The 17187-nt window shown below is 43.9% G+C and overlaps 1 long non-coding RNA gene across 1 annotated transcript; it reads left to right on the top strand.

The window, feature by feature from the left end:
- The first annotated feature begins 675 nt into the window (after window positions 1-675).
- On the top strand, window positions 676-16642 carry LOC310774669. The gene is made up of 5 exons (XR_014552610.1): window positions 676-773; window positions 11031-11144; window positions 14037-14171; window positions 14485-14619; window positions 14765-16642. It is a non-coding gene; the product is annotated as an uncharacterized lncRNA (long non-coding RNA).
- The last annotated feature ends 545 nt before the right edge of the window (window positions 16643-17187 follow it).

Below are 17187 nucleotides of genomic sequence, written 5' to 3' on the forward strand. Positions count from 1 at the left end.
ACTTGGACCAAAGTGACTTGGTCCCATGTCTGGTATGTACTGTATGTATGTATGTATGTCACTCAGAGATGAGGACATGGACTTGAGACTTGGACTTGAGTCGCACTTAAGTCACACACACTTATATGATATGATGACTTGAGACTTGACTTGATACTCGTCCTCAAAAGACTTGAGACTTGACTTGGAGTTGAAGGTTTGGGACTTGTGAACAATCTTTATTTTTCTTTTTTTTACAGTTTTAGATACTGATTTTGTAATTTGATCCAAACTGATTGAAAATCGGCGGAGTGTTCCTTAAGGACTTACTGGACATTTTACATACTTATTAATTACATGGTCATTTACATGGACCACACTATATGTCACTTTAAAAGACTTTTACTTTGCACTTTATAATTAATAATTTGAATATTGTCTTTCTGTCTGCTCCATGTTCTGTTATTGGCTGTGATCACTGTGCTGCATACTGTACAAAGACACATTCCTCCTTTGTAACATGTTTACTCACTATGGCTGTTCAAATCATCTTCAAAATTGAAAGCTAGTTGTAATGACTGAGTCCAGCTAACTCTGTGTGTGTGTGTGTGTGTGTGTGTGTGTGTGTGTGTGTGTGTGTGTGTGTGTGTGTGTGTGTGTGTGTGTGTGTGTGTGTGTGTGTGTGTGTGTGTGTGAAGGTGTTGGCGTGTTGGCTCTACTATGAGTGAGTCTGAGGTGAGAGAGGAGCGGCTGTCTCTGTCTGGGGAACATGACAGCCCGACCAAAGCTAAGAGGTAAGATGAGGATCTCTTACTGTCCATGACATCATTCGAGCTCAGCAGTGACATCATTACAGCTCAGCAGTGACATCATTAGTCTGTTAGCATTACTAAGAAAGTAAATTTGTCTTTGGCTTCTCCCAAATCATCAGTATAAATGGGAGCTGGGGCTCTGTTTGTTCGGGCTCTGTCTGTCCCACTGATGATGTCATCAGGGATGTCATAAATCCACTGATGACATCATCAGTGATGTCATAAATCCCAGTGATGTCCCAAATCCACTGATGAGCAAATCTTATAAAAATACAGGTGTTACCTGAGTCATTGTGAGTGCTACGCCTGTATGGCACAGGAAATGAAAGACGTCTTATAGACAGTTTTAACTTGACAACGTAAACATTCTAAATTTTCGCTAGCTTATTTCCTGTTGCAGTGTTTGCTAATAAAGGAGCTGACAGGAAATAAAGCGAGGTTTCAAACACAATTCCATGAAAACCGTCTAAATATGTTCTGGCTGGCCTTTTGGACCCTGATTAGATTGAGGGTGCCTCAATCTGCAGTTATGTGTTTAGCCTGTAGAGGGTGTGAGGTATCTGTAGTTCTCTGTTTAGCCTGTAGAGCAGTGGTACTCTAACCTTGCTTGCAAGATGGATAACCTTGCGAGATCAAAAGAGATTCTCTCGACGTAATCCATCTTGTCATGCACAGGCAGTTAAGATGATTGGCCGAACCATGCCGGCTCGACAAATCAGCGGCAGCCTTAGGCGGGCTTAGGCTCGTCTGGGCAAGTAGTGGGTACATGGTCTTTGTAGTTCTTTTCACTCGTCAACATGGCTGCCGCCACGGAAGTGACAGACAGTCTGAATGAAATGTAACGTTCCCAATTCTATGTATTAAATTCTAAAAAACGACCCTCAACATTTGGGAAGGCTAAGCCACACAACTAGTTCGTTATAATTGAACGTCATGCTTCGAAGGTGACTTTACGACGATGAGGACGGTGAGGACTCAATCAATGATAGACTACCACGGAGATCAGGCACAGGCACCTTCCTCCGGTCGCAAACGTGACGTCAGAGGCATGGCGATCTGATTGGTTGAAGTTAACACGCACCAGCGGTGATAGACAGATGGGTCATCCAATCACCTGCCAAGTAGCTTGGAAAAAGTGCCCGCCTCCGTCAGCGGGTCGGGTTACTGCATTCCCAGATCGACTGGTTTACGTAATGTGGAGCTAATCCGTCCATCTGGCAGCGTCAGGTTAGTGGTACTCAACCTTGCCCAACTCAGGAGCCACATTGACCAAAAAAAAATCTTTGCAAGAGCCACATTCCCCCCAAAAATCCCTTTCCTCCTTTTATTTGTTTAGATTTTTATTTAGGCTATTTATTTATTTATTTTGCCGTAAAGGAGCCGCATGTGGCTCTACAGCAGTGATACTCAGCATTGGGTTGAGTATCACTGCTGTAGAGGGTGAGAGGATCTGCAGTTATCTGTTTAGCCTGTAGAGGGTGTGAGGATCTGCAGTTATCTGTTTAGCCTGTAGAGGGTGTGAGGATCTGCAGTTATCTGTTTACCCTTTCTGTGTCAAATATATTGCAGTTGTTTGTGAATTGCAATAACTGTGCCAAGCTACTTGAAGTGTTGGACTTGAGGCTGGTTATTGAGTATGACAGGAGTGATACTGGTTCCCTGTGATTTTATTTGTATTAGGAGTCCTTTTGTTTTGGCCACATTAATTTCCAGATCACTTCCCCCGATGCCAGTCCTGCAGTATAGTGACCTGGCTGGAGTAAGCATCCTGCAGTACAGTGACCTGGCTGGAGTAAGCATCCTGCAGTACAATATAGTGACCTGGCTGGAGTAAGCATCCTACAGTACAGTATAGCGACCTGGCTGGAGTAAGCATCCTGCAGTACAGTATAGTGACCTGGCTGGAGTAAGCATCCTGTAGTACAGTATAGTGACCTGGCTGGAGTAAGCATCCTGCAGTACAGTACAGCGACCTGGCTGGAGTAAGCATCCTACAGTACAGTATAGTGACCTGGCTGGAGTAAGCATCCTGCAGTACAGTACAGCGACCTGGCTGGAGTAAGCATCCTGCAGTACAGTATAGTGACCTGGCTGGAGTAAGCATCCTGCAGTACCGTATAGTGACCTGGCTGGAGTAAGCATCCTGCAGTATAGTGACCTGGCTGGAGGAAGCATCCTACAGTACAGTATAGTGACCTGGCTGGAGTAAGCATCCTGCAGTACAGTATAGTGGGCTAGCTGGAGTAAGCATCCTGCAGTACAGTATAGTGACCTGGCTGGAGTAAGTATCCTACAGTACAGTATAGTGACCTGGCTGGAGTAAGCATCCTGCAGTACAGTATAGTGACCTGGCTGGAGTAAGCATCCTACAGTACAGTATAGTGACCTGGCTGGAGTAAGCATCCTGCAGTAGAGTATAGTGACCTGGCTGGAGTAAGCATCCTGCAGTACAGTATAGTGACCTGGCTGGAGTAAGCATCCTGCAGTACAGTATAGTGACCTGGCTGGAGTAAGCATCCTGCAGTACAGTATAGTGACCTGGCTGGAGTAAGCATCCTGCAGTACAGTATAGTGGGCTAGCTGGAGTAAGCATCCTGCAGTACAGTATAGTGACCTGGCTGGAGTAAGTATCCTACAGTACAGTATAGTGACCTGGCTGGAGTAAGCATCCTGCAGTACAGTATAGTGACCTGGCTGGAGTAAGCATCCTACAGTACAGTATAGTGACCTGGCTGGAGTAAGCATCCTGCAGTACAGTATAGTGACCTGGCTGGAGTAAGCATCCTGCAGTAGAGTATAGTGACCTGGCTGGAGTAAGCATCCTGCAGTACAGTATAGTGACCTGGCTGGAGTAAGCATCCTGCAGTACAGTATAGTGACCTGGCTGGAGTAAGCATCCTGCAGTACAGTATAGTGACCTGGCTGGAGTAAGCATCCTGCAGTACAGTACAGTGACCTGGCTGGAGTAAGCATCCTGCAGTACAGTATAGTGACCTGGCTGGAGTAAGCATCCTGCAGTAGAGTATAGTGACCTGGCTGGAGTAAGCATCCTGCAGTACAGTATAGTGACCTGGCTGGAGTAAGCATCCTACAGTAGAGTATAGTGACCTGGCTGGAGTAAGCATCCTGCAGTACAGTATAGTGACCTGGCTGGAGTAAGCATCCTGCAGTACAGTATAGTGACCTGGCTGGAGTAAGCATCCTGCAGTAGAGTATAGTGACCTGGCTGGAGTAAGCATCCTGCAGTAGAGTATAGTGACCTGGCTGGAGTAAGCATCCTGCAGTACAGTATAGTGACCTGGCTGGAGTAAGCATCCTGCAGTACAGTATAGTGACCTGGCTGGAGTAAGCATCCTACAGTATAGTATAGTGACCTGGCTGGAGTAAGCATCCTGCAGTACAGTATAGTGACCTGGCTGGAGTAAGCATCCTACAGTACAGTATAATGACCTGGCTGGAGTAAGCATCCTGCAGTACAGTACAGTGACCTGGCTGGAGTAAGCATCCTACAGTACAGTATAGTGACCTGGCTGGAGTAAGCATCCTGCAGTAGAGTATAGTGACCCTTGCTGGAGTAAGCATCCTGCAGTACAGTATAGTGACCTGGCTGGAGTAAGCATCCTGCAGTACAGTATAGTGACCTGGCTGGAGTAAGCATCCTACAGTACAGTATAGTGACCTGGCTGGAGTAAGCATCCTGCAGTACAGTATAGTGACCTGGCTGGAGTAAGCATCCTGCAGTAGAGTATAGTGACCTGGCTGGAGTAAGCATCCTGCAGTACAGTATAGTGACCTGGCTGGAGTAAGCATCCTGCAGTACAGTATAGTGACCTGGCTGGAGTAAGCATCCTGCAGTACAGTATAGTGACCTGGCTGGAGTAAGCATCCTACAGTACAGTATAGTGACCTGGCTGGAGTAAGCATCCTACAGTACAGTATAGTGACCTGGCTGGAGTAAGCATCCTGCAGTACAGTGACCTGGCTGGAGTAAGCATCCTGCAGTACAGTATAGTGACCTGGCTGGAGTAAGCATCCTGCAGTACAGTGACCTGGCTGGAGTAAGCATCCTGTAGTACAGTACAGTGACCTGGCTGGAGTAAGCATCCTGCAGTACAGTGACCTGGCTGGAGTAAGCACCCTGCAGTACAGTATAGTGACCTGGCTGGAGTAAGCATCCTGCAGTACAGTATAGTGACCTGGCTGGAGTAAGCATCCTGCAGTACAGTATAGTGACCTGGCTGGAGTAAGCATCCGGCAGTACAGTATAGTGACCTGGCTGGAGTAAGCATCCTGCAGTACAGTGACCTGGCTGGAGTAAGCATCCTGTAGTACAGTACAGTGACCTGGCTGGAGTAAGCATCTGGCAGTACAGTATAGTGACCTGGCTGGAGTAAGCATCCTGCAGTACAGTATAGTGACCTGGCTGGAGTAAGCATCCTGCAGTACAGTATAGTGACCTGGCTGGAGTAAGCATCTGGCAGTACAGTATAGTGACCTGGCTGGAGTAAGCATCTGGCAGTACAGTACAGTGACCTGGCTGGAGTAAGCATCCTGCAGTACAGTATAGTGACCTGGCTGGAGTAAGCATCCTGCATTACAGTATAGTGACTTGGCTGGAGTAAGCATCCTGCAGTACAGTATAGTGACCTGGCTGGAGTAAGCATCCTGCATTACAGTATAGTAGGGGTGTCACGATACACTCAGTTCACGATACGATACGTATCACGATACTGGGTTCACGATAACGATACGATACGATACGATTTTAACAATATTTTTTTAAACTTGAATAATGACAATATATGACTGGAAATGTATGGAGAGAGTCATTATTAAGCACCTTATATCCTCTGTAGAAGATCAACTTGACCCCCTACAATTCGCGTATAGGTCCAAGAGGGGAACTGAGGATGCGACTCTCACTTTAGTCGATTTAGTAGCTAATCACCTACAGCTACCAAAAGCAGTCGTTCGTATTTTGTTTATTGATTTCTGTTCCGCATTTAACACTATGCAAATTGATATTCTGTTGGAACGACTATTAGAGATGAATGTGAATGGGGGTCTCATTCATCTAATTAGGAGCTTCCTAACGGACCGCCCTCAGAGAGTCCTGATGAACGGACTGTACTCAGATGAACTTGTCTTAAACACTGGGGCACCCCAAGGTTGTGTACTGTCCGCACTGCTGTTCTCAATTTATGTAAACATGATGTGTGTAAATAACTGTAACCTGAAGCTGCTTAAATACGCAGACGATATGGCCCTTGTTGGTCTTCTTAGGGAAGATGATGCCATCTATGAAGAGGCATACCTCAAGCAGGCCACTGCACTGCAGGACTGGTGCCGAGCATGCAAACTAGAAATTAACGTGTCCAAAACAAAGGAACTCATTATGCAAACAAAACCAGGGGAAAGTAACATGGTCCCTATCATGCTCAGTAACCAGCCTGTGGAAAAGGTCAAACAGTTCAAGTATCTGGGGACAATCTTTGACCAGACTTTGACCTTTAATGAGAACACAGACTATATATATAAGAAAGCCAATCAGCGTCTGTTTTTAATCAGGAAGCTGAGGAGTTTTGGTGTTAGCCAACACATTCTCCAAACGGCATACAGCAGTCTGGTCGAATCAGTCCTGTCTTTTAATATGACCGCCTGGTACGGCAACCTGAACGTAAAGAGCAAAAACAAACTTTCTAGAATAGTTAAAATAGCAAGTAAAATTGTTGGCAAAACACAAAACAGCTTTCCAACATTTTTGAAAAGGCTGTTATCAGGAAAGGAAGGAAGATCAGTGGTGATGCCTCGCACCCACTGAACTCTGCATTCCAGCTGCTTCCATCCGGTCGTCGATTCAGGGTCCCAAGGGCCAACCGGAACATTTACAAAAACTCATTTATCCATTTTAGTTAGGTATTGTATTTGTAATATTTTAGGTAGGTAGGTATATGACTGGTATTTTAGATAGGTAGGAAGCCATTTTTAGTTAGGTGTTTGTATTTGGAATCATATGTTTATTTGCACTATCTATGTCTTAACTTGTACATGTGTGTTTTATGTTCTATGTCTTTATGTTTTATGGTGTGCTGACTGTGCACAATGTATCTTGATGGGAAGAGAAGCCAAAGAAAAATTTCCACAATGGTGGACAATAAAGTATCAAATCAAAAGTAGTATTTTATTTGAAATGCACAAATACAAAACATGCTGTTGTGGGAAATTGTTATTACAATAACAACTAGAAAAAACATGAGATTGGAGATAAGGCTTATCTTGAAATAGAATGAGTTACACCGTCACTTAGATTTACTTTGAACTAAAAGGTTTCTCAGCAGTATAAATTCTCATTATGCATGTTCAGTTTTTCTTCAAACTCAAACAACAAGACTTTTCTTAGTCTATTTTTTATGCTTCAGTTTTTCCTGTCAAGTAAACAGTTTTGCCAGAAACTCAATTGAATGGTTTCTCTCCTGTATAACTTCTCATGTGTCAACTGAACTACTTTCCACACATTGAACTTCAACAAACAAAGACGTTTCTTAGTCTATATTTTTTTTTTTTTTTTTTTTTTTTTTCGATATGAGATTTCATCTCAACGATACATATCGTGACGTTTTACTATCGCGAAATTTCGTGGGACGATATTGTGACACCCCTACAGTATAGTGACCTGGCTGGAGTAAGCATCCTGCAGTACAGTGACCTGGCTGGAGTAAGCATCCTGCAGTACAGTACAGTGACCTGGCTGGAGTAAGCATCCTGCAGTACAGTGACCTGGCTGGAGTAAGCATCCTGCAGTACAGTACAGTGACCTGGCTGGAGTAAGCATCCTGCAGTACAGTACAGTGACCTGGCTGGAGTAAGCATCCTGCAGTACAGTATAGTGACCTGGCTGGAGTAAGCATCCTGCAGTACAGTATAGTGACCTGGCTGGAGTAAGCATCCTGCAGTACAGTATAGTGACCTGGCTGGAGTAAGCATCCTACAGTACAGTATAGTGACCTGGCTGGAGTAAGCATCCTGCAGTACAGTATAGTGACCTGGCTGGCATAAGCATCCGGCAGTACAGTATAGTGACCTGGCTGGAGTAAGCATCCTACAGTACAGTATAGTGACCTGGCTGGAGTAAGCATCCTGCAGTACAGTATAGTGACCTGGCTGGAGTAAGCATCCTGCAGTACAGTATAGTGACCTGGCTGGAGTAAGCATCCTGCAGTACAGTATAGTGACCTGGCTGGAGTAAGCATCCGGCAGTACAGTATAGTGACCTGGCTGTAGTAAGCATCCTGCAGTACAGTATAGTGACCTGGCTGGAGTGAGCATCCTGCAGTACAGTGACCTGGCTGGAGTAAGCATCCTGCAGTATAGTGACCTGGCTGGGATAAGCATCCTGCAGTAGAGTATAGTGACCTGGCTGGAGTAAGCATCCTGCAGTACAGTATAGTCACCTGGCTGGATTAAGCATCCTGCAGTACAGTATAGTGACCTGGTTGGAGTAAGCATCCTGCAGTACAGTATAGTGACCTGGTTGGAGTAAGCATCCTGCAATACAGTATAGTGACCTGGCTGGAGTAAGCATCCTGCAGTACAGTATAGTGACCTGGCTGGAGTAAGCATCCTGCAGTACAGTATAGTGACCTGGCTGGAGTAAGCATCCTGCAGTACAGTGACCTGGCTGGAGTAAGCATCCTAGTGACCTGGCTGGAGTAAACATCCTGCAGTACAGTATAGTGACCTGGCTGGAGTAAGCATCCTGCAGTACAGTGACCTGGCTTAAGCATCCTGCAGTATAGTGACCTGGCTGGAGTAAGCATCCTGCAGTACAGTGACCTGGCTGGAGTAAGCATCCTGCAGTATAGTGACCTGGCTGGAGTAAGCATCCTGCAGTACAGTATAGTGACCTGGCTGGAGTAAGCATCCTGCAGTACAGTATAGTGACCTGGCTGGAGTAAGCATCCTGCAGTACAGTATAGTGACCTGGCTGGAGTAAGCATCCTGCAGTATAGTATAGTGACCTGGCTGGAGTAAGCATCCTGCAGTACAGTATAGTGACCTGGCTGGAGTAAGCATCCTGCAGTACAGTATAGTGACCTGCCTGGAGTAAGCATCCTGCAGTACAGTATAGTGACCTGGCTGGAGTAAGCATCCTGCAGTACAGTATAGTGACCTGCCTGGAGTAAGCATCCTGCAGTACAGTATAGTGACCTGGCTGGAGTAAGCATCCTGCAGTACAGTATAGTGACCTGGCTGGAGTAAGCATCCTGCAGTACAGTATAGTGACCTGGCTGGAGTAAGCATCCTGCAGTACAGTGACCTGGCTGGAGTAAGAATCCTGCAGTACAGTATAGTGGCTGGCTGGAGTAAGCATCCTCATGTGTGGTATAGTCTTCCAGGAGAAGACAACCAAGACCATATCATCAGCATATTTAAACATTTCACATCAAATCAACAGTGATTCTGTGCGTGCCCGTCCGCATGTCCTTGAGTGCCCACCGCCCGGGTGGGGTCGTCAAAAGGGCCTTTCTGTGTGGAGTTTGCATGTTCTCCCTGTGCCTCCCGGGGGTTTCCTTCATATAGGAACCCCTTCACCAAAACATGCAATATCCTGGTTGCTAATGTGGTTCCTTATAATGTGTGGTAGTTACGGGCGCCTGTTCGGACAGAGGGGAACTGGTTGGAATAGCGTGAACCTCCCACGTGCTATGTCCTACCGGTGAAGCTTCCCCTGTCAGGTCAAAAGAAGCGGCTGGCTAACTGCCCATGTCTCGGAGGAAGCATGGAGCCAGTTTCGGCTCTCCCCAGATCGGCAGAGGGTGGAGTTGCAACCAAGATGAATAAATTAAGTTAGCACTAATTGGGGATAAAAATGGGATAAAAAATGGGGGGGGAAAAAAAAAAAAAAAAAAGAAAGATTCTAAACAGTCATTTCATTGGTGTAAGTGCAAAACAGAAATGGTGGCAACACGCATCCTTGTGGCACCCCACTGTAACACAAGCTCATCTGAATAGTAAAATAGTAAAATCTCTCTGAGGCCACCATTCATGTTCATCTTAAAGTCGTTCTAAATGTGTGTCAATATGCATAGTGTTAGAATCCAAATTCAAAATGCTTTTGATTGTTGTAGGTGTCTGGCTATTGGTCCATCATAGTGAGAGGCGTGTCCTCTGTCCCCTTGTGCCATTTATAAGCAAATTGTAGGAGGTTGAGTAGATTCCCGAAACAGAAGACTTAGGGCTCATTCAGACACAATCTGAGGCTCGCATTGACCCCCCCGCACTCCATTCATAGTCAATGGGGGTAGTCCGACAGGCTCCGGCAGTGGGCGACGCAGGGTATGTGTGAAATCATGCATAGGTCGTACGGCGAGAGAGCTCAGGGGGATCCAACTTTTGGGGGATGCAGCCCTATGTCACGCTCCACTGGCCAGTCTAGATGCCACACACACACACACACACACACACACACACACACACACACACACACACACACACACACAGAGCTCTGCTCTGTTTCACTCCTTTCGTCTCTTCTTCTCTTCTCTCTCAAAAATCGCGGCTGTATATCAAAACCAGAACCACACGCCACCTAAACAGTTTCTTCCCAAGGGCTGTCTCTCTCCTCAACAAGTCCAATGACATCTGAGGTCATGGACACCCCCCCCCCCCGTTGTTCCAGTCACCCTTTTTAGAGCACTTTATCTTACTATTTTAATCCATGCATCTCTATATTTAAATTTTTTATCCTAGTTCTGGTGATTTTATTGTTTTTATGAGTGCTTTTATGAGTGCATAGCTGCATTTTTTAGTCAAAACTATTGGTTGTGGTAACCAACTACCGTACATGCTCGTTCATGTCCTGAGTGTCTTGTCTTCACTGTCGTATATGTATGTATGTTTATTTGTAGCTTGTCGAGTGTGCTGATTGACCAGAATTAATTCCTGTCTGTCCTTGTGATGCATTTGGCAATGAAGTGTTTCTGATTCTGATTCTGTTCTCTTTCTCTTCACAATAAAAATCCTCAGGTTAGTTGAAGGCTGTGTATTAAAATCCGCAAGACAAACAAACGGTTGATCTGCTGAATGGGACAGCGCAACACTGAAGTTGTCCGTTATGGTTTCAGCAGATACCATATTATTCGGCCCTGGAACATAAACAAGAATGAAAAACATGAAATTGTCTTCTTCATAAAGACACAGATACCTTCACAATAAATGTCCATAATGTGTTTCTATCAGGATGCAGCAGCAGAGAGCAGACTCCCCTGAGCCCAGCTGTGTGTCCATGAAGAGTGACTGGTCTATGCATCGCCCTATTAGCTTCAAAGATGGACAGCAGTCTACTGATCAGAGGTATTTATTTCAGATGCTGTTGTCAGATTCACATCAAAGGAAAAGTAACACACAGTCGCACACCAAAGGTTGTGGTAAGGTGCCGACCACTGGGAGTGAACTTAAGTAGAAAAATGCATTGCACACTCTGGCTCCTTCATGCATCTATATTTATTGTATAGGTACTGTCGTCAGATTCACAGTCATCAGAGATAGATAGATAGATAGATAGATAGATAGATAGATAGATAGATAGATAGATAGATAGATAGATAGATAGATACAGTAGATAGATAGATAGATAGAGAGATACGATAGATAGATAGATAGATAGATAGATAGATAGATAGATAGCTCTAGTATTTGCAGTGTGTCCCGCACTGTTGACACTAGTTGGCTTTGTCGGCAGCTTTGAATTGGCGTTGGATCATTGGTGACAGAAATCACTGTGATTGGCTGGTCAGGGGTAGTGAAACAGCGCACGACGGAGGCTCGGTCCTTTGTGCGGCCGACGTGGGTTCGAATCCGACCCGAGGTCCTTTGCCGCATGTCATCCCCTCTCACTCCACAACTTTGCTGTTGGCCTAAGGCAGAAAATGCAATTCGGCATAGCGGCACCTAGCGGCAACACAAAAAGTGGTTTATTTCGAGAATCGTCATATCGACTTCCAACTGGGGGGGTGCGCTTAGGGAGACCTGACAGAGTTCAGTCCCAAATTCATGGGGCGTGGGAGAGGTTAGGTTTAGGGTTAGGGTCTGGGGAAGCTTATGGTTTAGGTGTGAGAGGTTAGGTTTAGGGTTAGGGTCTGGGGGAGGTTAGGTATAGGTGGGGGGGGGTGAGAGAGGTTAGGTTTAGGGTTAGGGTCTGGGGGAGGTTATGTAGTGTTGGGCAAGTTACTTTCAAAATGTAATATACTACATATTACTTGTTACTTTCATTTAAAAGTAATATGTTACTTTACAATATTACTTTCTGTGTAGAGTAACTCGTTACTAAAACGTATAAAATATTATATATATTTTTGTGAACTTTGAATTGAACACATACTTTTTCTAAATGTGAACGTAGACGTGAGTTTCGCTCAGTTTAGAGGGAAAATTTTTCGCACCCATTCCTCCTCTCCCTCTCCCTGTGTAAGTGTCTCTCTCACACACACAAACTGCTCCGCTTCCCTCGCTCTGACCACAACCCCTCCCCTTCTACTCTCACCTACACTCATCACTGCAGCCAGATGGAATGCGCCACTGAAGAAGAGTAATGACTCGACAATTTTGCGAGTTATTTTAAAGTAGCTAGCGAAATATCTAGCAATATTTTGGAGAACTTCACACAGTGAATGAGAGCTAGTGTGTCTCTGACTGACTGCTTAGTGGAGCAAACAGTCACACACAGAGATATGAACAACCTGTAAGATGTGTGTAACGCTAAATCACCAATCCACATTGTTTTCATTATCGATGATTTCAGTTTACTAATTTTGGTATTGTTTTGTGAAAATATACAGTTAATATTAAATTTATTTCAGTACATGATAATCTCTTGATTCATAATACTTAACTTCAGCCTGCATGAAACAGCATTTTAATATTAGAGGTATATTTAGATGCACATTGAGGAGCTGCTTAAATAAATACCTGATACAGTCGTCGTAGTTTAACCTAATTTTCTTTAGATTAAAAAAAAAGTTTATGGAATTGAAATTACATCATGACATCAAGTCATTTCTAATTGTCAAAACTAAAAAAGGAGTGTCAGAGATTGGCTTTTACTTATAGCCTATAAATATTTATTCATAAGACTATTTTATTTAAGGCAGATGCTAATTGCACCCGGGGTGGATAGCCAATGCAGCTATTTACACCCGGGGTGGATCTAGGTAATGAAGCTATTTACACACGGGGTGGATATAGGAAATGAAGCTATTTCGTGCCAAGCCGCGCTCAAAATAGATTACCTCCTGAGTGGGGCCAAAGCGCGCCTGCCCCGCCTCCAAGCGGGTTGTGGTGACATCAGATCAACGTAGGAACAGTTATGCGGCATGTTTAAAAACCCTCTGTGAGAGATTGGGAATATTTCAGTTTTTCATCTCGTCTCCATTTTTCCAGCAGCAAACGGTGGATAAGGAGCAAAAGCGTAGAAACAGCCGGATGATCCATGATGCTCGCTCGCTGTCCACAACAGTTACATAATGCATTACACGGCGCTACAGACGCCGCTGCCTTTGTGCGTCATTGACTCCGGACACTGTTAGGATGATGTCATCATTCCTACTGTGATGTCATCATTCCTACTGTGATGTCATAGTTCACTCACTGATGATGTCACAGAAGGTGGTGATGTCATAGTTGGGACCTATAAGGGCCTGCTCTGCAAGTCCTCTGGAGTTGTTCATAAACGAATCTCGCGACAACACCCTGCAACCGTTCCCAACTTCGAACCTTGCAGACCTAGCTATCAAGTTCCACAACTTCCCTACTTCTCGAGACTTCAGTTACCAAGTTTGCCTTGGCCATCAACTATCCGCAATTAGATCCACATGTCTTCCGACACCAAGCCTGACAGACACGGCGTCATCAATTACGTGACACCATCAAGCGGGTCATCACGGGTAGCCTACTTGTGATGGAAAAGCATTTCCCAAACCGCGCTGTTGAGCCAAACCAAACCAAACCAAACCAAGCCATTAATGGAAAAAGGGGATTTGTGTGCCGTTTAACTAGCAGATTTCTCCTTGGCAACGCTTTAATGAACGAGTACCAAAACAAAACCCATAATTGACCACAGTCATAACATACGGTTGATACCTAATCTTAAAGTAATCTTGTACCGATACCCAGCCATATTCAACATAAATATAGTTAGATTAATTGGATTATTTTATTAATTAACATGCTGTTCATTTGATTTTGCAGCTGACATCATTGTGGCAACGAGAGGACACAGAGGTGGTGGTTGCTGTGATCCCCTCCCAAGTCAGAGGGAACAGCTTCATTATTCATCACAGCGAGCTACGTTCCCTCAGACCCCATGAGTGGCTAAATGGCGAGGTATTTTTGTGTATAAAACAATAGTACCCACAGTACAAACAAATAACACTGTAATCCCAAATTAATAGCAAAAATAACCCCTATGTTGTGGATAAATTAGTAACTAAAATTGAATCCCCTTAAATTATACTGTGTGTGTGTGTGTGTGTGTGTGTGTGTGTGTGTGTGTGTGTGTGTGTGTGTGTGTGTGTGTGTGTGTGTGTGTGTGTGTGTGTGTGTGTGTGTGTGTGTGTGTGTGTGTGTGTGTCTGGACATTTCTATTGTGTTTATATACTGATTGTTTTTTTATCTTCATCTAAATTCTTGGATTTAGGTTATTGAGGCTCTCTTACACATGTACGTAAACCAGTTCAACATGGAGAACACCATTTATATCTTAAACCATTACACTGCTGGTGTAATACTGTTTGGTAAACGAAGTGATCTCAGTCGGCACAGCTTGTCAAAGGTAACATGTGTTTCCATGTCTTTATCCTGCCAATACTTGAACATCTACATTTATACTTCGTGTTTTTTTCTGTTTTCTGTTTTCATTTTTATTTTAAAAGGAGTAATTTGAACCCAGTGTTTCTAACTTTTTTTATTGGTTACAGATCAACTTTGGCGATTACCAAGCAGTAATTTCCTGTGTCAACACAGATCACGTACACTGGAAGCTGCTGGTTAGTGATTATTACAAAATGTCTGAAATCCCCCAATTTTAAGTATATCATTGACTGCGTTTACATGGACTTGAGTATCCCGGTTATGAGGCTTATCCTGGTTTTGATCATATTCGGGATATGGCGTTTACATGGAAGAGAGAGAAAGCAGGTTACTCATATCCCTGTATACATGATAAGTAGTAGTATCCTGGTTACTGATCACTGCATGCTATTTGCGCAGGCGCCTGTGATCGTTACAATACAAACCGGGGTCATTATTATTATTATTTTTTGCTTATATTGGGTGCGTGTGACGTGACGTCATTCACCTTTTTTGGGCAAAGACGTGGGATTCCCTTGGATTCCCTCTTCATGGTGGAGTGTCCCTGTTTGCACGCAGCGCGCGGCTTTGGCTTTAATTTGAGTCACACAACACCTTCGTCCTGTAGTCTGTATACTACAGACTTGAATAGGGCAGCATTTTGATGCTTTCTCCTATCTAAGCTGCCAAGCATTTAATTATTTCATCACCGAAATACAAAACTCGGCAAAACTCTTTCCTCATCGCTTCAGAAGTGAGACTTACTTTTAAGTCGAATTGCACTGACATTTGCGCGTGAGTATTTCCAGGTATTAACGATTATGTGCGGGACCTACAGCAGCGAGGTTAGAGAGGAAAATGCCTGGAGTCTGACACGGCGGTCTGATGAGGAAGTAGCCTAATCGTGCGGCACTTCTATACTTTCTAATGTTACTGGAGGAAATTCTGATAGTGAAACGGGTCATTTTGCGCAAGCTGTGTTGTGTACGGTAGCCCCTCGCGTTGGAGGGTGTTCACGGTGTGTTTCGCGTTGTTTGGTCATGAAATGGGGGGGGGGGGATGCCTGCAACTCTGCTGCCTTTTGGAGATTAATGTGAACTGAAGCCGCGCCTGCGCAGGAAGTCTGCTGCGGTCAGAAAGCAGGATAAGGTGTATACATCAGTCGGCAAGGCCACCAGTCTCTTTTTGAGGCCAATGCGGAAGTTGCCATACTCTCAAATGGCCAGTGGGGGGCGCAGCTTGTGTAACATCATCCCTGAACGTCCATTCAACTCTATGTGAAACGAGCCAACTTCTCTCTCGGTCTCTGTCTTAAATAAACACTTTACAAATGAGTTTATGGTCTGAAAAAACAATTTCAAGTATTTTTCATGCTCTCAAGGCTCCAATTTTTTTAATTATAGCCCCATTTCGAGGAAAATAGGCGATATACTTCGGATATTGGGAAACAGTAATACCTCCGCCCGTTAGAGGCAGCAATGTGCCGCAAAGGCATCTAGTCTGCGGAAAGTACACGAATAAGAAAACCTAGCAAAACAAGGCTAGTATGGCTAGCAGATAGCAAGTCATACTTTAGCAAATTATCAGAAAATAGCGCTACTTTATGATATTTTAATAATGTTAGTAGACACACGTAACTGTATAGATGGCATACATGTAACGTGACGCTCATAACATGGCGGACCATTTAACGTTATCTAACGGTATGTAAAGTAGCCTAACGTTAAATGGTCTGTCCATGTTATACAGTAAGCGTCATAAGGTTATATGTTAACGTAACATAACATCACAAGTTTTTGCAGACTTGAATGCTGTTGGTCGTTTGTTCAATTTGCTTTTCTGTATGGTATTGGACATTTAAAAATGATACATACTTGTCTTGAGGCATCCGCCAAGCTCAGCAATTTGTTATCCTTATTTTAAAACATACTTTATCAGATCGATATAACTCAACATAGCCTAAGGTCTTGCACGAATATGTCTACTGGTAAATTAGGCATATATAGATAATCTACCAAGCAACACTTGATACAAATATAGGTAACCATTTCACAGCAGTACAGCCTACCATGGTGGAAAATTAACCATTCTTTAAGTTTGAATGATATCAAAATATATGTTGCATGGTGTAGCCTTTGTTTATGTCGAATTGTTACAGATAACCATATTTCAATAAATATAAATCATTCGTTGATTTGAAGCAGTCGGTTGGTTCTCCATCTTCATTCTTCCTGGTCATTTGGTCGAAGCTGGTTCACTCGACATCAAATATCTTTATATCACATCTTATTAACAACCTGCCTGCTCTGACCAGACAACTATAATGGGCTCGTTCTATGAGATTTGGGGTACATTCGGGTACATGATTTACTTTAGCACATAGCCTACACAACAAGGTTCTTTGTTGGCAATGTTTATTGACAAAAACACACTGGCAGATACATACCAAATGGCTCAAAGTAAATCTATCAAAAGTCTCAAATCTGTCAGCATTTAGCTTATGTTATTGCAATATCTTAGGTTGAACAACTGATGATCAGCAATATTCTCA

The sequence above is a fragment of the Poromitra crassiceps genome (assembly GCF_964638095.1).
Source record: "Poromitra crassiceps genome assembly, chromosome: 4".
NCBI lineage: Eukaryota > Metazoa > Chordata > Actinopteri > Beryciformes > Melamphaidae > Poromitra > Poromitra crassiceps.